We start from the raw sequence: 23,927 nt of genomic DNA, 5'->3' as shown, positions 1-23,927 counted from the left end.
GCATGTAGAATTTCCCAGGTCTGGGATCAAACCCAAGCCACAGCAGTAACCTGGGCCACAGCAGTCTTCATGCCAAGTTCTTAACCACTAGGCCACGAGGGAATTCCTGGATTGAACTGCTTAATGTGTCCTGTAATAACAGTAGGCTGAAGTACATGCTTATACACATGAGGGAGATAATTGATACATAATTACATGATCATCTATTATATATAATAAAACATAGGTATTGTACTTACATGTGTGGAAGGACATGTGATGCACAATGTACATAGTAATGTCAGTTTTATGATAAAATTTTTAGTATTTACACAGCACGTAAAGATAGTGTAAATGTCCCATATGCAAATGGTTCAGGGAAGAGTTTAAGTTGAATTCCAAATTCGGGAGCTGAAGGTGGAGCTAGAGCTTCTTCCTTGAATCTTAAGGAGATGTGTTGCTCTACTTTTCTGATTTACAAACAAGGGTAGTAAATATATTTCAAAGTCTTTTTTTAAGGTGGTCATTTTCAATCATACTTGTCATTAGCATAAGGACAAGAATGAAAATAAAGCATAGAATAGGGGAGTTCCCATTGTGGTTCAGTGGTAACAAACCCAAATCATACCCATGAAGAAGCAGGTTTGATCCCTGGCCTTGCCCAGTGGTTCAAGGATCCAGAGTTGCCATGAGCTGTGGTGCAGGTCATGGCTCAGATCCCACATTGCCAGGGCTGTGGCGTAGGCCAGGAACTATAACCCCAATTCAATCCCTAGCCTGGGAATTTCCACATGCCTCACCAGTGGCCCTAAAAAAAAAAAAAGGGAAAAAAAGCATAGAATAGATGCTAGTTTGGGTTTTTGTAGCCAAAAAATGAAACCAAAGCTGAGATGGATGCCCAGGCTTTATTCGGTGGGCAAAGAATGGATAAGTAGGACCTTAGTTCACAGCTCAAGTTCCCAGCCAAGTTGTGAGAGGTCTTTGATTTTAAGGAGTAAAGATAAAGGGAAGAGGAGTGAGGCTAATGACAGGGAGGCCAGCCCATTGCTCTTCAGGGAAGGGTCAGGGCTTTCCTGGAAATGGGTGCCACCCCCCTTTTATGATTTTTTTGGTCAGCATCTCCCAGTCACGACCACCAGTAGGTGTGTCATCTAGTAGCTAATGTGGCAAAATCTGTTGAATGAGACTCGGAGTCTGGGGAGGCCAGAGTCGTCATCATCCTGATTCCACCTGGTTCCGTCTGGTTTGTCTCTTCCTATAGCTTCCTCCTCTTGTCTCCAGACCTTTCACTTCTCGATACACGATAACTCCAGTTCAAGGAGGGTTTCGCAGGCTTTGGCAACAACACCCGCTTTCCTCATCACTACTCCCCATTCTTGAGGGGGAAGGTCTGTCTTCTGGGGCTGCTTCCTGCTGAACATGGGCATAGTTTTCCCCTGGATTGGAGGCGCAGAACTGTCCCTGCCCCGCCTAACATAAGCCTGAGCTTCAGAAGGCTGCAGCCTCAGTTCTTGTACCCTTGTGTTAGTATCATCTGAAGTTTGAGGGATTCAAGCTCTTTGCTAACAGAGTTGACAAGGCGGTTATGGAAGCAAGGCCTGAAGACGAACAGGAGGTTAATGCAGTCAGTGTGCCAAGAAATGGAAGAGACCAGTTTAAACTAGAAAGGCTCTCTTTGACCTTATTCCAGATGGAGCTTGGATTGGGACATTTGGGGGGATACCTTTGTGCCCTTTGAGCTTGCTTATACACCTCTTTTATGTTTACCTCAATCTGACCAGAGTTACTCCCATGTACGTGGTGGGTTTTATTAATAACTATGCCGAATTTCCCTTGCTCAGCCAGGAAGTAGTCAAGGGCTAGCCTATTGTCAAGTACAATATTTTCTACCGAGTCCAGAGAAGTATGGAATAAAGCATCCCTCATGCTTTTAGGCAAGTCCTCAGGGGCTCGTGTAAGGATTTGTGCAGTGATTTCATGGTATGCAGAACTTCCCCAGGGGGCCACCAAATCCCCCTTGTCTAATCCAAGAGCAATCCCTACTCCTGCTGGAGGGAATCTTATTGCCCCTTTATCTCAGTGCTGGGTGATATTATGAATGGTCATACATAGGTTCCTAGAACTTACCAGCCTAGTGTGCATTGTGCACAAATGGGGCATCATTTAAGCAAGGATCTGGCATTGCTGCAAGATGCAGCATAGGTTGCAGATGCAGCTGGGATCTGGCATTGCTGTGGCTGTGGTATAGGACAACAGCTGCAGCTCCTATTTGACTCCTACCCTGGGGACTTCCATATGCCTCAGATGCAGCCCTAAAAAGAAAAACAAAAAACAAAGAAACTTCTGGACATATATCTGGAGAAAACCATAATTGGAAAAGTTATATGTACCCCAATATTCATTGTGGAACTACTGACACTATCCAAGACATAGAAGCCACTTAAATGTCCTTTGACAGAGGAATGGCTAAAGATGTGGTATATATAATGGAATGTTACTTGGCTGTAAAAAGAATGAAATAATGCCATTTGCAGCAACATGGGTGGACCTAGAGTTTAACATACCAAGTAAATCAGAGAAATAGCTTATGAGATCCCTTCTATGTGGAATCTAGTAAAATTTTACAAAACTTCCTTATAAAATGGAAACAAACACGGTTCCTGAAATCAAACTTATGGTTACCCAGGGGGAAACCATGGGGAGGGGGAATAAATTGGGACAATAGTATTAGTATATACACACTACTATGTGCAGAATAGATAACGAGCAAGAATCTGTTGTAGAGCACAGGGAAATAGACTCAATATTCTGTAATAACCTATGTGGGGAAAAAAATGAATACCTCTGTCTCTCTCTCTCTATATATATATATATATACACACACACACACACTCCAGTAAAATTAAATAATAAAGGGAAACATTCCAATTATGTCAAGACACTCATCAACGCTTGATCTCCCTTTCCCCATAGCACTTGTACGAATGCGAATAGTCCCTAAAGGAAAAATCATGTTGAGTCCATATGAGACCATGTATGGGAGGCACATTCCTGAAGGAACTGGCTCTGAGACCACCCTGGGGGATATGGACCAGTAGAAATATGCCTTTCAGAGAGGGGGAAATAATCACAGCTTTACACCACGCGACGATCCAGAACTACCTTCTCCTTCTGAGCCACAGTGGGAAATCCAGGAGTTCCTTTTGAGGGTTTGATTTGTTCTACTTTCCTGAGGATTGCGGTTTCCAAGTGGAGGGTAAACCCCATGTAATTCCTACAGCTCTAGAGACTCCCTTCGTAATTTGGGAACAAAGGCAGGCCCCTTGTCCCTCTTGATGGACTTAGGGGGCCCAAACGGGGAATTCTTTCCTTGAGAAAGGTCTTAGAAACCTCCAAGGCAGTCTCAGTTCAGGTGAGAAATGACTCCATCCAGTCTGAGAAGGTGTCAGTCAAAACCCACAAACATCTGAAACTTCCTTGTGCCCAGAGCATTACTGTAAAATCAGTTTGCCAGTCTTGACCTGAATATGTGCTTCGATACCAGATAGGGGTCACTCCAGTGACCTTGGGGAGGGTGAGTTTGGGGCCTGTCCTGGAGGCAGGGCAAGCTCCAACCAGCCTGGTAGTGTTGGACAGGGAGAAAGGACCGTGCTGGGAGATTTTGAGAGAGAGAGAGAGCTCGTGGACTCATATGAGGCCTGTGGTGGTTCTTAGAGTGAGAGGAGGAGGGAAATCAGCCCAAGAGGCGTTGGCTTGAATATTGGGCAAGCACTGCTCCAGGATCAGACTTGCACACGGCGCGGGGCCTGGAAAGCTGGACCAGTGGTCATGAATGAAGAGTGGAAAAGCAGAGTTTCCTTGGTGGGTAGGCTGCGACGATCCTACAGACCTGTCTCTCGGTTCTCTGAAAAATTTCTTCTTTTTCTTCCATACGAGCCTCTCCCTCCTCTGGATCACCCCCGAGGAAAAATATGACTCAAGAAAAGTCACATAAATTAGGAGGGGAGGATGACTAATTTTTAAAAAGTTTACCTGATTCAGAGTGGCCGTGGCTCATTGACTAAGAGGAATGGTGAAGGATGGGGAGGAGTGAGTGCCATAGCTGAATTGGAGGGGGAAAATACTCCCTCTGGACAGCTCTTGGTGGTTCTTAGAGGAGGAACTGAATCAGCTACCCCAGGGCAGTCCATGGGTTTGTTCAGGAGGCAGGAGGAAGTGCTCTGAGTTGTCATTGGAGGGAATGGCCGCTGGAGGGCGCTGAAGTGCCATCCAAGCACAGCAGCTGCTTGGTGTTGGCACTGCTAGGCTCAGAGATGGGGATGCAGATGGGGGTGCTGGGTACCCCAGGAGATGTCCCGCCAGGAGGGGTTGCTTACAGGTCGCAACTGACCCTCCAGGCCAAACTGGCTTACCTGGGGAAAGGAAACTTGTTCCACCTTCACACATCTGGGTCATTTTCAAGTGGCACAGCTAGCCCAAAGCCCACGTTAAAGGACAGCTCTTCAAGGTTAAGACTGCCTTTTGATTCTCCAGAGGTAGAACTCCGAAACACAGGCAGTTGGTTTGAGTATTGGGCATTTGGTTTTCCAGAATCAGGCTTCCATGATGTTTGGCATCTGGAGAGCAGGGCCGATGGTCATCAGTGGAGAGTATAAAACAGGGGTCCTTTGGAGGGCAGGCTATGCCCATCCCAGAAACCTGTCTCTTGAGTGTTCTCTGAACATCCCACATTTTTCTTTGATCTAAGCCTCTCTCTCCTTTCGTGCACCCCTGAGGGGAAATCTTACCTAAAGCCAGGTCACATAAGATAAAGGGTGGCTAAAAGGAGGACAGAGGGGAAATAATTTAAAGCCAATTATCTGACTCGTAGTGCATTCAGCTGATGGACTTCAAGGGCTGCTGATAGGGAGCAGGGAAGGATATGGGAGACTTTGAGAGAGAAACACCACCTTCTGTAAGGCCCTTGAGTTTTCTGAGAAAGAAAGGAGGACCAGATTAGGCTCGCAGATGATCATGAGCAGCGCAGACAGAACCGCTTGCTGTCGGGAGGCAGAGGATGGGATCTGAATTGTCAGTAGAGGTAATGGTCGCTAGAGGACAAGGAGCCCTGACATTGCCCACCTGCAGCTCGGCACTCCCAGACTTAGAGACAGGGTTGGAAATGGTGCTGGTGGAACCCTGAGGATGTGCCCAGCAAGGAAAGGTGAGTTACAGGTTGCTTCTGACTCTCAGGTCCAAAATTCCTCTCCTGATAGTGGGTACACAGGTCTTCCTTTACAACTAAGGGTCATTTCCGTGCTGCTGGTGGAGCACTAAGACTAAACGGTTTGGCAGGCTGCCTGGGGTCTCACTGCCTTTGGATTCTCCAGCATCATAACCCAGAATACAAAATATCTGGCTTGATTCCTGAGCATGCAGCTGTCCCAAATCAGCCTTCTGTTACATGCACAGGAAACCAGTGCTTGAGGATCTGAATGGAGTGTGAAACAGCACCAGTGTTTTGTCTGGTCAGGCTCTGCTCCTCACTGGGATATATCTCACAAACTTCTCCCCCGAGTGCCTTTTCATTTTTCCTCCTGAACCAGTGCCTCCTCTCATTCATCTCCAGGGAAAGGGCATTCACTAAGAGGCGATCACATGTTTTACGGTGAGCAGATGACTTTCCAGCTGGTGACCTGATGTGAAGTGGGATGGATCAGTTGATGGACGTAGAGCAGTGGTGTTGGGAAAGGAGGAAGCAGTGCCACAGGAGACTTTGAGAGAGAGACAGATTGCCCTCTGTCAGGCGGGATGTGGTTTTCGTTAGAGGGAGAGTAGGTTGGAAATCAGCTGTCAAGTGCACAACCCTAGTGCAGTCCACCCCTGGGTTTGGTCAGGAGGCAGAAGGAAGTCCTCAGAGTGGTTACTAGAGAGAACGGTTGCCAGAGCACCGGCAAAGCCCAGAGGTGCTTGGGATCGGCCTGTGCCAGCACAGAGCCAGAGTTGAAGATGGGGCTGGTGGATCCCCCAGGACATGCCTAGGGAGCAGGGTAGGATACAGAGCACCACTGACTCCCCAGAATAATTACCTCACCTGTCTGCCTTCCCATCTGTGGGGCGCTCTCAGACAGCTCAGGTGGCCTAAAGTCCAGACACTTGGGCAGGCTGGCAAGAGTGGTGACTGCCTTTGGATTCTGCAGAGGCAGAAAACTGAACACAGATGTAGTTGGCTTGGCTACTGGGCATGCAGTGCTCCAGGATCATGCCTGCACCATGTTTGGCATCTGGAAAGCTGGGTGGGTGGTCATGAATGGAGAATGGAAAAGCAGAGGTTCCTTGGTGGGAAGGTTGCCCATTTCCTGAAAATTGTCTCTGGTCTCTTGAAATTTCTTTCTATTTCTTCCATCTGAGCCTCTCCCCCCTTTCATTCACCCCTAAGGGAAAAAAATCTTAGTTCAAGACAGGTCACATAAATTAAGGCGGGAGGCTGATTTAATGTAAATCCAGTTACTTGATTTGCAGTGGGTTCAGCTCATAGACTAAGAGGAATGCTAAGGGATAGGGAGGAGTGAGTGCCATGGATGACTGTGAGAGGGAAATACCCCCATCCTGGAAGGCACTTGGTTGTTCCTAGAAGGAAAGGAGGAATTACATCAGCTCTGAGGTACCCAAGCCCAGTGCAGTCCATGGGTTTGTTCAGGAGGCAGGAGTGGGAGGGCTCTGGGTTGTTATTAGAGGAAATGGCCACCAGAGGGCACTAAGGCACTGGGCAAGCCCAGCAACTGCTTGGTGTTGGCACTTCCAGGCTCAGAGATGGGGAGGGGTGGATTCCCTCAGGAGGTGTCTGGTGAGGAGGGGAAGGTTACAGGCTTGACTCTCCAATCAAAATTGGCTCACCCGGTAAAAGGGAAATGGTTCCACCTTCAACGCATCTGGGTCACTTGCAGTCAGCTCAGATAGACCAAAGTCCACACCCTTGGACTGACAATCATGGGTCTGGCTGACTTTTGGTTTCTCCTGAAGGAGAACTCTAAACCCACAAGCAGTTGGTCAGAATATTTGGCGTGCATTTCCCAGAGCCAGGATTGCATGGTGTTTGCCTAGGAGAGCTGAAACCAGTGTTCCTAGAGGGAGAGGATGATTTACATTGGCTCTGAGGTGCACAAGCCCAGGGCAGCCCCATGGATTTGTTTCAGAGGCAGGAGGAAGGGCTTTGGGTTGTAATTCAAGAGATTGGCCACCAGAGGGCAACAGAGCCCAGCAGATGCTTGGTATTGGCCTATTCCAGCCCAGAGGTGGAGTTTGATGTGGGGGTGGTGGATCAGCAGTGGTCATGCCTTGTGAAGAGGGCTGGGTTACAGGTCTCCTTTGACTCTTGGGTCTAAATTAGCTCACCTGATAGGAAGGACCTTGTCCTGCTCTTCCCATCTGTGGGTCATTTTCAGACAGCTCAGGTAGCCTGAAGTCCAGATGATTGGACAGTCCGTGAAGAGTTCTGACTGCCTTTGGATTCTGCAGAGGCTGCATGTGAGACAAAAGGGTGTGGGCTGGAATACTGGGCTTGCAGCGCTCCCAGAACAGGCTTGCGCAGTGTGTGACCTCTGGGCAGTGGGTGGGTGGCTGTGAATGGAGGGTGCAAAAGCAGCATTTCCCTGGTCAGCAGGTTCATCCATCCCAGAGACTCATCTCTTGAAGGTTTTCTGTAAGTTTCCTTCTTTTCCTACCGTCTGAGCTTCTCCCCTCCTCTCATTCACCCCTGATGGTGAAAATCTCACCTCGACCCAAGTGACAGAAATGAAGATGGGGAGGCTGATTCATTGAAATCTGGTCACGTGATTGGGAGTGGGTTCGGCTCAATGACTCAGAGGAGAGGGGAAGGATTGGGAGGCGTGAGCACTTTTGCTGACTATGAGAGAAAAATGGTTGTTTTAGAATGAGAGGAGGGATTAAATCAACTACCCAGTGCACAAGCCCAGTGCAGTCCATCCAGGGGTCTGTTCAGGAGGCAGGAGGCAGGCCTCTGAGTTGTCATTAGACATAATGGCCGCCAGAGGGCGCCAAAGCGCTGGCCAAGCCTGGTAGCTGCTTGGTACTGGCACATGCAGGCTCAGAGATGGGGTTTGAAATGTGTATGGGTGGATCCTCCAGGAGGGGTCCAGCAAAAATTGGTTACTGAACCACTGCGGCTGACTCATCTGGTATAAATAAATGGAAAGAGTTCTGCCTTCCAGATATCTGGCTCAACTGCAGTCAGCTCAGCTAGCCCAAAGCCCATATTATTGGGCGGGACTTCTGGGCTCAGCTGGCCGTGACGCTCTCCAGAAATAGAACTCAGAGCACCCAGGCAACTGGCTGGAGTACTGGACATGCAGTTTTCTAGAGTCCAGGTGTTTTGCATCTGGGGAGCTGGGTTGCTGGTCATAAATAAAGAGCGAGTGTAAAAGCCAATGTCTTTTAGAGGGCAGGCTGTCTTTATGCCAGAGCCCTCTCTCTTGAGGGTGTTCTGCAAAGCTCCATAGTTGTTCCTCCATCTGAGCCTTGCTCTCCTTTTGAGCCCTAGTGAGGAAACATCTTTCCTGAAGCTAGGTGACACAAAATAAGGGCTGGCAATGAGGGTGGGGGGTGGAAAACAATACAAAGCAAGTTTCCTGGCTCAAAATGTGCTCCCCTGATGGATTCAAGGGAGTACTGACAGGGCACAGGGAGGCATATAGGAGACTTAGAGAAATTCCATGCTCCATAAGGCCTTTGATTTTTCTGTAAGAAAGAGACAGGAGGAGGAGGACAAAATTGAGCTCACAGGTTCTCAAGAGCTGCGCCAGTGGGACCAGGTGAGTCAGGAGGAAGAAATTTGGGATGAGACTGGCTGGGAGTGGAAGTGGCCACTGGAGGACGAGGAACCCTGACATACCCAGCTGCTGTTTGGTTTTGGCACTTTCAGGGTCAGAGATGGGGTTGGAAGTGGCACTTGCAGCACTCTGAGGATGTGCCCAGCAAAGAAAGGTGAGTTACAGGTTGCTTTCGACTCTTGGGTCCCAAACAGGTCCTGAGAGTGGGTGCATCATTCTTCTTTCATGACTAGTGGTCACTTGCATAGGGGATCACAGAGGCCTAAGACCAGATGACTTGACAGGCTACCTGGGAGGGGGAGAGTCTGAATGCCTTTGGGTTCTCTAGCGGTAGGACCTTGCTTGAATCAATGTTTGGTTTGAGCCTTGGGCATGTCCGTTTTCAAGAACTGGGATTTGGTCAGGTGTGGAATCCGCAAGCAGTGTCTGTGAACCTGAATGGAGGGTGTAGAGGTGACGTCTTACACCCTCGGGTGTAACATAAGACACAGACCTCAGGAAGGAGCACATCCTCGCCAGCCGAAAACATCACTTCTACACACTCCTTTTCTCCTTTTTTTTTTACCTGAGTCACTGCATCCTGTCAGATGCCCCAGAGGAATGATCCACAGATAGAACTAGATTGAGTAGATTAAGGCAAGCAGACGAATGTCCAGGTGGTGAGTTGACCTCATGTGTGATTGGCCAGTGGGTGCAGGGTAGTGACGTTGGGTAGGGAGGAGGAGGGAATGCCCTGGGAGACTTTGAGAGGGACCTTTGGCCTCTGTAAGGAACCAGTGGTAATTAGAGTGAGAGTAGGAGAATATTCAGCCATCAGGGGAACAAGGGGAGAGCAGTCCATTCATGGCTTTGGTCAGGAGGCAGGAGGAAGGGCTCTGAGCCGTCATTTGAGAGATTGGCCACCAGAGGGTGGCAGAGCACCAACAGAGCCCAGCAGCTGCTTGGCATTGGCAAATCCCAGCCCAGAGGTGAGGTTGGAGTTGGGGATGGTGGATCCCATAGGAACATACTTGAGAGGAGGGCTAGCTTACAGATGCCCTCTTACTCTCACCTCTGACCTTGTCCTCCCTATCCCATCTGGGTGTCACCTTCCGACAGCTTGGGTAGCTTAAAGTCCTGATGATTTGACACACTGTCAAGAGTTCTGACTGACTTAGGATTCCACAGAGGCAGACATCCAAGCCCAAAGGGCATGGGATTGAGCACTGGGCTTGCGGTGTTCCTGGATCAGGCGTGCCTGCTGTTTGGCATCTGGACAACCAGGCAGGTGAACGTGAATGGAGAGGCAAAAGCAGAGGTTCCTTGGTCAGCAGGTTGCAACCATCACAGAGACTCAACTCTTGAGCGTTCTCTGAAAAGTTTCTTCTTTTCCATCCGAGTCTCTCCCCTCCTCTCGTTTACCCCTTAGGGGGAAAATCTGACCTCAGTCCAGGTCCCAGAAATGAAGAGAGGGAGGCTGATACATTGAAATCGGTCACTTGATTTGCAGCGGGTTCAGCTCAATGACTTAGAGGAGTGGGGAAGGATTGGTAAGAGTGAGTGCCATGGCTGACTTTGAGAAAAAAAATAACCCCATGGAAGGAGCTTGGTTGTTCATAGAGTGAGAGGAGGGATTAAATCAAATATTGGGTGCACAGGCCCACAGCGGTCCATCCAAGGGTTCTAGAGTTCAGGAGGCAGAAGGCAGGGCTCTGAGTTGTCATGAGAGGGAATGACCGCCAGAGGGCACCAGAGAGCATGTCAAGCCCAGCAGCTGCTTGGCACTGGTTTTCCTAGACCAGAGGTGGGGTTTGATTTGGGGGGGGGAGAATCCCCCCCACCTCCAGGACATGACTTGTGAAGAGGGCTGTTGCAGGTTGCCTCTGACTCGTGTCTAAATTAATTCACCTGATAAGAAGGACCTTGTCCTGCCCTTCATATCTGAGGGTCTCTTTCAGACAGCTGGGTAGCCTAAAGTGAAGGTAATTGGGTCTAAATTAACTCACCTGATAGGAAGGACCTTGTCCTGCCCTTCCCATTTGAGGGTCACTTTCCAACAGCTCAGGTAGACTAAAGTCCCAATGATTGGACAGGCTCTGAAGATTTCTGACTGCCTTTGGATTCTACAGAAGCTTACATCTCAGCCCAAAGGCATGGGATTTAACACTGGGCTTGCAGTGTTTTTGCAGATCAGACTTGCATGGTGGTCATGAATGGAGAGTGCAAATGCAGCAGTTCCTTGGTTGGCAGGTTGAATCCATCCCAGAGATTCATCTCTTGAGGGTTATCTGAAAATTTCTTCTTTTCTTCCATCCCCCCCTCCTCCCATTCCCCCCGAGTGTGAACATCTCACCTCTTGCCAAGTCAAAGAGATGATGAGGGGAGGAGTCTTCACTGAAGTCCTGTCACCTGATTTGGAGTGGGTTTGGCTCAAGGACTGAGAGGCGTGGGGAGGGTGTGAGTGCCATGGCTGACTGTAAGAGAAAAACAACCCCCCAGAAGGTGCTTGCTTGTTCTTAGAGGGGAATGAGTGATTAAATCCACCAAGGGGTGCAGGAGCCAAGGGCAGTCCATCCAGGGGGTCCGTTCAGAAGGCAGGAGGCAGGGCTGTGAGTTGTCATTGGAAAGAATGTCTGCCAGAAGCTCCTGTTGTGGTGCAGTGGAAACAAATCCAACTAGGAACCGTGAGGTTGCAGATTTGATCCCTGGCCTCACTCAGTGGGTTAAGGATCCAGCATTGCTGTGAGCTGTGGTGTAGTTTGAAGACGTGGCTCTGATCTGATGTGGCTGTGGCCTAGGACAGCAGCTGTAGCTCTAATTGGACCCCTAGCCGGGGAACCTCCATATGCTGCAGGTGCGGCCCTAAAAAGCAAAAAAAAAAGGGGGGGCAACAAAAAAGAAAGAATGTCTGCCAGAGGGTGCTGAAACATGGTCCAAGCCCAGGAACAGCTTGATAGTGGTACCTCCAGGCTTAGAGATGGGGGTGGGTGGATCCCCCAGGAGGTGCCCATTGAAACAGGGTTACTTACAGGCTGCAGCTGACATGCCAGTCTGAATTGGTACACCCAGTAAAGGATTCTGCCTTCCAAGTATCAGGGTCACCTTCAGTTGGCTCAGCTAGCCCAAAGCCCACATTTTTAGACGGGTCTGCAGAGTCCAGATGGCTGAGAAAGAACTCTCAGCACGCAGGCAGCTGGCTGGAGTGTTGGGCATGCAGTTTTTCAGAGTCGGTGGTTTGGCCTCTGGAGAGCTGGGCAGCTGCTGGTCATCAATGAAGAGTGAGTGTAAAACTGATATCTTTTACCTGGCAGGCAGTCTTTATGCCAGAGACCTCCCTCTTGAGGGTTTTCTTCAAAGTTCCTTAAATATTTATTCCTCCATCTGAGCCTCTCCTTCCTTTCAAGAACCACTGAGGGAACATGTTACCTGCAGCCAGGTGACACAGACTAAGGGCTGGTGAAGCGGGGTAGGGGTGGGGTGGGGAACTAGCATAAAGCCCGTTGCCTGAGACAGAGTTTGTTCCCCTGATGGACTCAAGGATTTCTGAGAGATGGGAGCAGGCAAGCCCATGGAAAACTTAGAGGGAGAAATACTACCCTCCACATGCTCTTTTATTTTTCCGAGAGAGAGAGAAGGACTAGATCTGGCTCACAGGTGCTCAAGAGCATTGCCAGTGGAACAAGGTGGGGTCAGGAGGCAGCAGTTTGGGACGAGACTGGCTGGAAGTGGTAATGGCCTCTAGAGGATGAGGAGCTATGACATGCCCAGCTGCTGTTTGGTGTTGGCACTACCAGGCTCAGAGAGGTGGTTATATGTGGTGCTGATGGCAGCCTGAGGATGTGCCCAGTGAGGAAATTCGAGGTATGGGTTCTTTCTGGCTCTTGGGTCCCAAAACATCTCCCAGGAGAGGAGATGTGTTTCTTCTTTTTCTTCTTCGTCATCGTCGTTGTCTTCATTGTCTTTGTCTTCTTCCTTCGTTTTCATCTTTTTGCCATTTCTTGGGCCACTCCCACGACATATGTAGGTTCCCAGACTAGGGGTCGAATCAGAGCTGTAGCTGCCGGCCTACACCACAGCCACAGCAATGCAGGATCCAAGCCACATCTGCCACCTACACCACAGCTCACAGCAACACTGGATCCTTAACCCACTGAGCAAGGCCAGGGATCGAACCCACAACCTCATGGTTCCTAGTCGGATTTAGCCACTGAGCCACGATGGGAACTCCCTTTTCTTCTTCTTCTACCTGAGCCATGGCCTCCTGTAAGTGACCCCCAAGGACGATCCATAGAGAGAACTACGTTGTGTGTATTAATGCAGGCAGGTGAATGTCCAGCCTGTGAGCTGACGTGAAATGGGATCCACTGCTGGATGTGGGGTAGTTTTGCGGCATAGGGAAGAGGATGGAGAGTCCCAGGAGGCTTTGAGAAAGGCATCTGGCCTTCCGTAAATCACAGGGTGGTATTTAGAGTGAGAGTAGTGGGGACTTCTGCCATCAGCTGAACAAAATAAGCACGGTGCACCCACAGCCCTAGTCAGGAAGCAGGAGTTAAGGGCTCTGAGATGCTATTCAAGAGAATGGCCGCCAGAGGGCGACAGAGCTCGAGAGCTGCTTGGTATGGGGGAATCCCAGGCCAGAGGTGGGGTTGGAGTTGGGATGGTGGATGCCCCTGGGATATGCACGGAGAGGAGGGCATGTCCTGCCTATAAACCCTTCACATCTGTGGGTTTCTTTCCAACAGCTCTAGTAGACAAACGTCCAAATGATTGGCAAGACTGCTAAGGGTTCTGACTGACTTCAGATTCTGCAGAAGCTAACACCTGATCCCAAAATGTGTGGGATTGAATACTGGGCTTGCAGGACTCCCAGATCAGGCATGCACGGTGTTTGACCTCTGGACAGCTGGAAGGTGTTCATGAATGGAGCCCTCAAAAGCAGCGCTGCTTTGGTCAGCAGGTTGGGTCCCCAGAGACAGGTCTCTTGAGGGCTCTCTGAAATGTTTCTTCTTTTTGTCCATCTGAGCCTCTCCCCTCCTCTCATTCCCCCTGAGGGGAACATCTTGTCTCTGTCCAAGTCCCAGAAATGATGAGTGGACACAGATTCATTGACATCTGGTCACCAGATTTGGATGGGTTCACCTCAAGGATTTAGAGCAGTGGGGAAGGATTGGGAGGAGTGAGTGCCATGGCTGACTTTGAGGAAAAACCACCCCCCTGTATGGTGCTGGCTTGTTCTTCAAGTCAGAAGAGGGATTAAATGGACTATCGAACGCACTAGCCCAGGGCAACCCATCCAGGGGGTCTGTTCATGGGGCAGGAGGCAGGGCTGTGAGTTGTCCTTCAGAGAATAGCCACCAAGAAGGCCAAAGCATGGTCCAAGCCTAGGAGCTGCTTGGTAGTGGTGCCTCCAGGCTCAGAGATGGGGTTTGAGATGGGAATGGGTGGATCCCCCAGGAGGGGTCCATCGAAAAGACTTACTGAAAGGGCCAGAACACTCTCCAGTCCAATTTGGCTCACCTGGTAAAGGGAATGTGTTCTGCCTTCCAAATATCAGGGTCACCTTCAGTCGACTGAGTTACCCCAAAGCCCACTTTATTGTACACAGCCTCAGGGTTCATATGGCCCTGTGGTTCTCCGGAAGTAGAGCTGTGAACACACAGGCAGCTGGAGTATGGGGCATGCAGTTTTCCAGAGTCCAGGGTTTTGACCTGTGGTGAGCTGGGCTGCTGGTCATCAATGAAGGATGAGTGTAAAAGCTGACAGCTTGAGGTGGGCAGACGGTCTTTATGAAGGGACCCTCTCTCTCTTGGGTGTGTTCTGCAAAATTCCTTAGATTTTCCTCCATCTGAACCTCTCCCTCCTTTTGAGCACCACTGAGGGAACGCATTACCTGAAACCAGGTGACACAAAATAAGGGCTGGCCAAGCCTGGTGTGATGGGGAACAGTGTAAAACCAGTTGCCTGACTTGAAGTGTGTTCTGCTGATGGACTCAAAGTGCTGACAGACAGGGAACATGGTGGCAGGTCAAAGATTTAGAGAGAAAAATACCACCTTCCATCAAGATATAAATTGTTGGGGGGGGGCACCAAATCAAGCTCTCGGGTGCTCAAGAGCAGTGCCAACAGAACTGGGTGTGCTCAGGAAGGAGAAGTTTGACATGTGTGTGGCTGAGAGTGGTTCTGGCCACTAGAGGACAAGGAGCTATGACATGCCCAGCTTCTGTTCCGCGTTGACACTGGCAGGCTCAGGGATGGGTTTGGAGGTGGCGCTGGTGGCAGACCAAGGATGTGCCCAGTGAGGAAACTCAAGTTACAGGTTGCTTCTGACCCTCAGGCCCCCAAAACTTCCTCTGTGAGTGGGTGCATTGTTCTTCCTACACGACTAAATGGTCTTTTCCTTGGGGATCATGGAGCCCGACCTACAGATGATTTGACAGCCTATCTGGACCGGGAGACACTGGTGGTCAGAAAGGCTTTGGGTTCTCCAGCAGAATAACCCTGAATCCACAGGTTTGAGCCTTGGGCATGTCCGTTTAGGAGAATGGGGCTTTTGTCGGGATGGCATCTGGAAAGCAGTGCTTGGGGACCTGAGTGGAGTGTGTAGAAGCAGCATTTCTGGCTGGCCGGGTTGTGCTCCTTCCCAGGTCTAAGTCTCAGATTCCTCCCTAGAGCTCCTTTTTTCCTTTTCCCCCTGAGCCTCAGCATCCTGTAAGTTACCCATGAGGAATGAAACATGATGAGAACTAAGTCGCAGGTATTAAGGTAGGAGGATGACTATAAAGCTGGGGGGCTGACTTGAAGTGGGATTGGCCGGTGGACATAGGGTGGTGGTGTTGGATAGGGAGGAGGAGGGGAGACTTTGAGAGAGACTTCTAGGCATCTGTAAGGCACATGGGGGGGTTACTTAGAGTGAGAGTAGGAGGGAGTTAGGCCTTAAGGTGAACAAGGTGAGTGCGGTGCATCCATGGTTTGCTCAGAAGGAACAAACTCTGAGTTGTTATTAGAGATATTGGCCGCCAGAGGGCGATGGAGCACAAGCAGAGCCCAGCCGCTATTTGTCATAGGAGAATCTGAACCAGGAGGTTGGGGGTGGTGGATCCTCATGAGACATGCCTTCTGAGGAGGGCTGGGTTACAGGTTGCCTCTGACTCTCGGGTCTAAATTAACTCACCTGAATGAAAGACCTTCCCTTTCCATCTGTGGGTCGCATTCAGACAGCTTGGGCAGCCTAAAGTCCAGATGATTGGACAGGCTGTCTAGCGTTCTGACTGCCTTTGGATTCTACAGAAGCTGTATCTGAGACAAAAGGCATGGAATTGAATATTGGGCTTGCAGGGTACCCTGAGGAGGCTTGAACAGTGTTTGTCCTCTGGGAAGCTGGGCAGGTGGTCATGAATAGAGGGTGCAAAAGCAGCAGTTCCTTGCTTGGGCCCCAGATTGCATTTGCCCCAGAGACTGGTCTCTTGAGGGTTCTCAGAAAAGATTCTTTTTTTCCTCCTGAGCCTCTCCCATCTTCTCTTTACCCTGAGTGGAAAATCTTACATCTGGCCAAGTCCCAGATAAGATTATGAAGCTGATTCATTGAAATCTGGTCACATGATTTGAAGGGTGTTCAACTCAAGGAATTTGAGGAGAGGAAAGGATTAGGAGGAGGGAGTGCCATGGCTTATTTTTAGAGAATAATACCCCCCCTGGAATGTGCTTGGTTGTTCTAAGCATGACAAGGGAGATTAAATCTACTATTGGTTGCACAAGCCAAATGCAGTCCAACCAGGGGTTCTGTTCAGAAGGAAGGAGGCAGGGCTGTGAGGTGTCATTAGAGAGAAAGGCCACCAGAGGGCGCTGAAGGGAGGTCCAAGTCCAAGAGCTGCTTGGTAGTGGCACCTCCAGGTTCAGAAATGTACAGGCCACAGCTGACTCTCCAGTCTGAATTTGATCACCCAGTAAAAGGGAAAGTGTTATGTCTTAAAAATATCAGGGTACTGAGTTCCCATCATGGCTTAGCGGTTAACGAATCTGACTAGCATCCATGAGGATGCAGGTTCAGTCCCTGGCCTTGCTCAGTGGGTTAGGGATCTGGTAATGCCATGAGCTTCGGGGTAGGTCAAATATGTGGTTCAGATCCTGCATTGCTGTGGATGTGGCATAGGCCAGCACCTACAGCTCTGATTTGACCCCTAGCCTGGGAACCTCCATATGCTGCAGGTTTGGCCCTAAAAAGCAAAAAAAAAAAAAAAAAAAAAAAAGGGTAACTTTCAGTCGACTCAGCTGGCCTAAAGCCCACATTATTGGATGGGCCATCAGGGTTCACACATGCTTTAGGTTCTCCAGATGTAGAATTCTGAGCAAGCAGGCAGCTGCTTGGAGTACTGGGCGTGTAGTTTTCCAGAGTCCGGGGGTTGCCCTCTGGAGAGCTGGGCTGCTGATCAGTGAAAAGTGAGTATAAAAGCCTACATCTTTTGGAGGGAGGCTGTCTTCATGCAGGATCCCTCTTTCTTGAGGGTGTTCTGCCATGTTCCTTAGTTTTTCCACCATCTGAGCCTCTCCTGCCTTGCGAGCCCCACTGAGGGCACATCTTACCTGAAACAGGTGACAAAGAAGAATGACTGGTGAAGCAGGATGTTCTGGGAAGTAATGTGAAGCCAGTTGCCTGACTTGAAATGTGCTCCCCTGATGGGCTCAAGGGAGAGCTGACAGATTGGGAGCAGGGAGGCACATGGAAGACTTAGTGAAATACCACCCTCCATAAGGCCTTAGATGATTCTGAGAGAGTGAAGCAACAGGAGGACCAAGCCAGGCACCCAGGTGCTCAAGAGCAGTGCCAACAGAACCGGGTCTGGTCAGGAGGCAGAAGTTTGGGATTAGAATACCTGGGAGTGGGAATAGCCACTAGAGGTCAAGGAGCTCTGACACACCGAGATGCTGCTTAGTGTTGGCCCTTCCAGGGTTAGAGATGGGGTTGGAGGTGGTGCTGGTGGCACCCCAAGGACCTCCCAGTGAGGAAAGTTGAGTTACAGCTGCCTTGGACTTTCAGGACCCAAACACATCCCCTGGGGGTGGCTGCGTAGTTCTTCCATCATGACCAGGTGGTCATTTCCATAGGGGTCACGGAGCCCTAAGTGCCGATGATTTGACTGTCTATCTGGGGAGCAGGTGTGGTTGGGCCAATAGCCTTTGGTTTCTCCAGCAGTATAACCCTGAATCCACAGGTACTTGGTTTAAGCCTTGGGCATGTCTGATTTGGAGAATGGGGCTTTGGTTGGGGGTGGCACCTGGAAAGCAGTGCTTGAGGACATGAACGGAGAGGTGTAGAAGCGGCATTTTTGGCTGTGCAGGATGTGCTCTTTCCTGGGTCTAAGTCTCAAATTCCTCCATATGGTTCCTATTTTTTTTCTAACTGAGCCATGGCTTGCTAAAAGTCATCCACGAAAATGAACAATGGCAAGGAATAGGTTGCATGTATTCAGGCAGCCAGATGTATTTACAGGTGGTGAGCTGAACTGAAGTGGGATCAGCCGGATGACATGGGGTAGTGGTGATGGGCAGGGAGGAGGAGGGAGAGTCACAGGAGAGTCTGAGAGAGACCTCTGGCCCCTGTAAAGCACACGGTTATACTTAGAAGGAGGGTAGGAGGGAGATGCGCCCTCAGGTGAACAAGGCGAGCGTGGTGCTAGTGTGGCTTTGGTCAGGATACAGGATGAAGGGCTCTGAATTTTTATTCAACAATTCATCACCAGAGGGTGACAGAACACTGACAGGGCCCAGCAGCTGCTTGGCATTGACGAATCCCAGCCCAGAGGTGAGGTCGGAATTGGGTGAAGTGGATCCCCACGGGACATGCCTTGCCAGGAGGGCTAGGTTACAGGTCTAAATTAACTCACCTGAGAGGAAGGACTTGTCCTGCTCTTATCATCTGTGGGTCACTTTCAGACAGCTGGTGGAGCCTAAATTCCAGATGATTGGAAAGATCTCTGATGGCCCTCGGCTTCTGCAGAGGCTGACATCTCAGCCGAAAGGCAGGAGACTGAGGACTATGCTTTCAGTGCTCCCAATCAGGCTTCTGCAGGGTTTGCCCTCAGGACAGCTGGGTGGGTGCTCATGAATTGAATGCACTAAAGCCATGCTTCCTTGATCAGCCCACAGGCTGCATTCATCCCAGAGACGGGTCTCTCAAGGATTCTCTGAAAAGTTTCTTCTTTTCCTTCGTTCAGAGCCTCTCCCCTCCTCTAATTCCCCCCGGAGGGGAAAATCAAACCTCTGGCCAAAACCCAGAAATGAAGAGTGGGGAACAGGATTCATTGAAATCCTGTCACCAGATTTGGATGAGTTTGACTCAAGGACTTAGACGAGTGGGGAAGGATTAGGAGGAGTGAGTGCCATAGCTGACTTCGACAGAATATTAATGCGCCTAGAATGAGCTTGATTGTTCTTAGAGTGAGAGGAGGGATTAAATCCACTATTTGGAGCACAAGCCAAGGGCATTCTTTCCTGTTCAGGAAGCTGGAGGCAGGGCTCTGAGTTGTCATTAGAAATGACACATTTCAAGCCCAGCAGAGGCTTGGTAGTATCACCTCCAGGTTAAAAGATGGGTTTCGGGGTTCCTGTTGTGGCGCAGTGGTTATTGAATCCAACTAGGAACCATGAGGTTGCGGGTTCAATCCCTGGCCTTGCTTAGTGGGTTAAGGATCCAGCGTTGTCATAGCTGTGGTGTAGGCCAGACTCGGCTCAGATCCCGCATTGCTGTGGCTGTGGCTCTGGTGTAGGCCGGTGGCTACAGCTCCAATTAGACCCCTGGCCTGGGAACCTCCATATGCCATGGGAAGTGGCCCTAGAAAAGGCAAAAAGACCAAAAAAAGAAAAAAAAAAAGGGGGGGGGTGTTTCAAGATGGGGATGGGAGGATCCCCCAGGAGATGTCCTTCGAAAAGAGGTTGCGTACAGGTCTCAGATGACTCTCCCGTCTGAACTGGCACACCCGGTAAAAGGGAACGTGATCTGCCCTCCAAATGTCATGGTCAGGTTCAGTCGACTCAGCCAACCCAAAGCCCACATCGTTGTATGTGCCACTGGGGTCCACAGGGCCTTGGGGTTCTCCAGAAGTAGGAGTGCTAGCACGCAGGTGGCTGGCTGGGGTTTGGGGTCTGCCGTTTCCCAGAGTCCAGGGCTTGGCCTCTGGAGAGCTGGGCTGCTGGTCGTCAATGAAGAGTGTGCGTGAGAGCTGACCCTTGTGGCGGGCGGGCTGTCCTTATGCAGGAGCCCTCTCTCTTGGGGGTGCGCTGCATTGTTCCTTAGATCTTCCTCCATCTGTGCCTCTCCTGCCTTTCGAGCATCCCTGAGGGCACATCTTACCTAAATCCTGGTGACGCAGAGTAAAGGCTGGTGAGGCGGGGCAGGGTGGATGAATCAGGATGCCTGACTCGAAGTGTGTTCCCCTGATGGACTCAAAGGAGGGCTGACACACAGGGAGCGGGGAGGCATGTGGAGGACTTGGGGAAACACTGTCCTCCACAGACCTCAGAGTCTGAGAGAGACGGGAGGACTGCACCAGGCTCCCAGGTGCTTAAGGGCAGTGCCCGCGGAACCAGGTGGTGTCAGGAGACAGAGGTGTGGGACGAGACTGGCCAGGAGTCGTGATGGCCACTAGAGGACGAGGAGCCTGACACACCCAGCAGCTTGGCATGGGCATGTCCCAGCACAGAGGTGCGGTTCAAGCCGGTGGTTTGGGTCCCTCTGGGGTCTGCCTTGTGAGGGGGGCTAGGTTACAGGTCACCTCTCACTCTCGGGTCTAAATTAATTCACCTGATAGGAAGGACCTTATCATCTCTGGGTCACTTTCAGACAGCTCAGGGAGCCTGAGGTCCAGATGACTGGACATGCTGTCAAGAATTCTGACTGGGAGTTCCCGTCATGGAGCAATGGAAATGAATCTGACTAGGAACCATGAGGTTTTGGGTTCAATCCCTGGCCTCCCTCAGTGGTTTAAGGATCCAGCTTTGCCATGAGCTGTAGTGTAGGTTGCAGACATGGCTTGGATCCCGCACTATTGTTGCTCTGGTGTAGGCCAGTGGCTACAGCTCCAATTGGACCCCTAAGCCGGGGAACTTCCATAAAAGAATTCTGATTGCCTTCAGATTCTGCAGAGGCAGACATCGGAGCCCAAAAAGCATTGGACTGAATACTGGCCCTGCAGAGTTCCCAGATCTGGTCTGCACTGCTTCTGGCATCTGGGCAGCTTGGCGGTTGTCATGAATGGGGAGTGCAAAGGCAGCGGTTCCTTGGTAGCACTTTGCATCCATCCCAGTGCCTTGTCTCGTGAAGGTTCTCTGAAAATGTTCTTCTTTTCCTTCCATCTGAGCCTCTCCCCTCCTCTCTTTCACCCCTGATGAAAATTCTTACCTCAAGCCAAGACACAGAAATGAAGAGCAGGATGCTGTTTCATTTAAGTCTGGTCACCTGTTTGGCTTGGTTTTGCGTCTTTTATGTGTCTGGTGTGGGATACAGGGAGGAGTGTGTGTCATTGTTTTACTTGGAGAGAGAAACACCCAACTCTCAAAGGGCTTTGCTCATTCACTTCATCATGTAAGGAGGTGTAGATCCCACCTGCCCCTCCCTGGACACACCTCCAGGCTCTGATACCAGGTTGAAGATGGAACTGCCTGGATCTGCCCAGAGTTGTGAAGACAAGAGACTGACTGACTCCCCAAACCCCCCACCAACTGCCTCACCTCAGGCACAGGACACATCCATGCCTTCAAATCTGATGGGCCTTTCTAGTCTCCTTGGGTGGCCCAAGTGCCAGAGGGTTTGACACATTCCCTGGGGTCAGACTGTCCTTTGTTTTTATGGGCAGGGCTCTGGACCTAGAAACACCTGTCTTGAACCTTGGGCTTGTGGAGGTTGTCATTTGGAAAAGGGGTCTGTTGGGTTAAAGGATTCGGCATTGCTCTGAGCTGTGGTGTAGGCCAGCAGCCATCACTCCATTTAGGGTTAGGGAACTTCCATATGCTGCAGGTGTGGCCCTAAAAAACAAACCAAACAAGGTGCTCAGGAACCAAGAGGCGGGGAGGTGGGGAGTCTCACGCTTGGGGCAGTGGCGGCCGAGGTGAGTGCTCTGGGCGCCTGTGAGAAGAGAAGGCCCCGGCTGCTGGGCAGTCCTTGCGCTAAAGGGGAGGGGGGAGGACATCCAGCTGGCAGGGGTCCGAGGCCAGCACATCCTGCTGAGCCGCCGTGGGAACGGCTGTTGGTGGGAGGAAATGCAGCCTTTGTTTTCTCAGAGGCAGGACTCTGGACTCGTACAGGTTCCGGGCCGCCGGCCTCCACGCGGTCCGTCGTCCAGTGTGAAAGGGGCGGATGCTCATGAACAGAGCTCAGAGCTGCGGCACTAATTCTGGGGGCGGCTGGAGAAGCCCTGGGTCTCTTCCTCAAGACGTCTCCCCAAACCTCACTTTCCATCTGAGCCTTTTTTTTTTTTTTTTTTTTTTTCCTGGCCTCTACCTCTGTATCGCAAGGAGCCGACTTGAAGGCAGGTCTTTCGAATGAAAGCGGATTGATTTAAAGACTCAAGAAGCAGTGGGTGGGGAGGCAGAGGGTTTTGAATGTCCGGGGATCGGGTAGGCTGCATGTGGGAGACTGAGAAGGACACAGTGTCTGGGGTACTTCACTGTGCTGGGTGGCTGAGGAGCAGTGAAATCAAGCGGCCAGGGCCCAAGGAGAGGGTAGCTGCAGGGGCTGCTGAGGGAACCGGGAGGAAGGGCTGAGAGATGGGGTCAGAGCAGATGGTCACCAGGCCGCACAGAGCCCCGGCGGAGACTCTCTGCCGCTGCCTGGCAGCACATTCAGGCTCAGAGCCCAAGTGGAAGAAGGAATGTGGGTGCACTCAGCACAGGCTCATTGATTTGGGGGTGGTTGGGGTGCCTCTAATTCTCTGTCCCAAATGGCCTCACCTCAGGGAGGGGTCATGGCTGTGCCTTCAGCATCTGATGGGCGTTTCCAGCCTGCCTGGGTGGCCCAGGGGCCAGAGAGTTTGACAGGTTCTCTGGGGATGGATTGCTTTTGGTTTCTCAGAGGCAGGACCCTGGACAGGAAATTCTCTAGAATCTTGGCCTCGCAATTGCCAAGCCCCGCCCCCCACCCAGGTCACTGTCCTGCGGCAAAGGGGCTGATGGTCAGGAATGGAGCGCCTAACAGTGGTGCTGGCTCCTCTGGGCGACTGTGCAAATCGCTAGGCTTTGTGCTTCAAGACCCTCCCCCAAATTCCCTCTCTCTTTCCTTTGGGGCCTCGTTTTCCTGTCCCCAAGCCCTGTTTCAGGGAGCAGACTTAAAGGTGGTTCTCGGGAATTAAAGTAGGGTAATTAAAAGGATTTTAATGCATTAAGGTGGGGTGGGGGTGTGTGTGCTGGGAGTCTTTGAGAGAATTGCCCCTCTCTCTGGGCACTTCACTTGGCTTAGAAGGTGAGGAGGAATTCAATCAGGCTGGCAGCTGCCCAAGGCCAGGAGAGCCCTGGGGGGCCGCTGAGGGAAACAGGAGGAAAGGCTGAGAGTCAGTGTTAGAGGAGACGGCCTCCGGAAGGGGCCAGAGCACAGACAAAGCCCATCCGAAGCCCCCTGGCTGCACCTCCAGGCTACGAGGTGGTGCCAAGAGGGGTTAGTGGGAGCCCTAGGATGTGTTAAGATGGCTCACAGGGCACCACTGACTCTCTGGCACCAATCGACTGACCTCAGGGAGCAGAAAGACATGTGCTTTCTGCATCTGATGGGTAGTTCCACCCGGCTCTGGCTGCCCAGAGGCCAGAGAGGTGGACACGTTCTCTGGGGTTGGTTTGTTTTTGTTTCTCAGGGGGCAGGGACACTGGACCCACAATATCTGTCTTGAATCTTGGCCTCGCAATTACCAATCCTGCAGCTTCTGTAAAGTCATCATGTGTCCAACGGGGCTTGTGGTCATGAATGGAGCTTGTGAAAGTGGTGCTATTTTGAGGGGGCAGACAGGAACCCCTTGCTTTATCTTTCAGGAGTTCTCCCCGGATTCTTTCTTCCCCTTCCATCTGAACCTCTATGTCCTGTCTGCAATGGCTGTTTCAAGGAGCAGAACTAAGGGAAGGGCCTGAGAAGGGAAGGCAGCTGGGACTGATTTAAAGAAGGTA

The 23,927-nt window shown here is 50.9% G+C and overlaps 1 long non-coding RNA gene across 9 annotated transcripts in view; it reads left to right on the top strand.

Moving 5' to 3' along the window:
- LOC146395432 (uncharacterized) overlaps positions 1-23,927 on the top strand; it is a 56,292-nt gene that overhangs the window by 19,422 nt on the left and 12,943 nt on the right. For 8 of the 9 annotated variants that reach the window (XR_014832969.1, XR_014832968.1, XR_014832970.1 and 5 more), the window contains exon 2: positions 23,796-23,924. This is a non-coding gene — a long non-coding RNA (uncharacterized LOC146395432). Of the gene's footprint in view, positions 1-8,899; positions 8,962-23,795; positions 23,925-23,927 lie in introns of all 9 variants that reach the window. The other variant, XR_014832964.1, reaches the window with a different exon arrangement.

This window comes from Sus scrofa, chromosome 17 (assembly GCF_054392235.1).
Source record: "Sus scrofa isolate SSC_HxYL_T2T_F1_AM1 chromosome 17, Sscrofa_HxYL_maternal_Yorkshire_Landrace_v2.0, whole genome shotgun sequence".
NCBI classification, from domain to species: domain Eukaryota; kingdom Metazoa; phylum Chordata; class Mammalia; order Artiodactyla; family Suidae; genus Sus; species Sus scrofa.
This window is presented reverse-complemented; position numbering and strand designations above follow the sequence as displayed.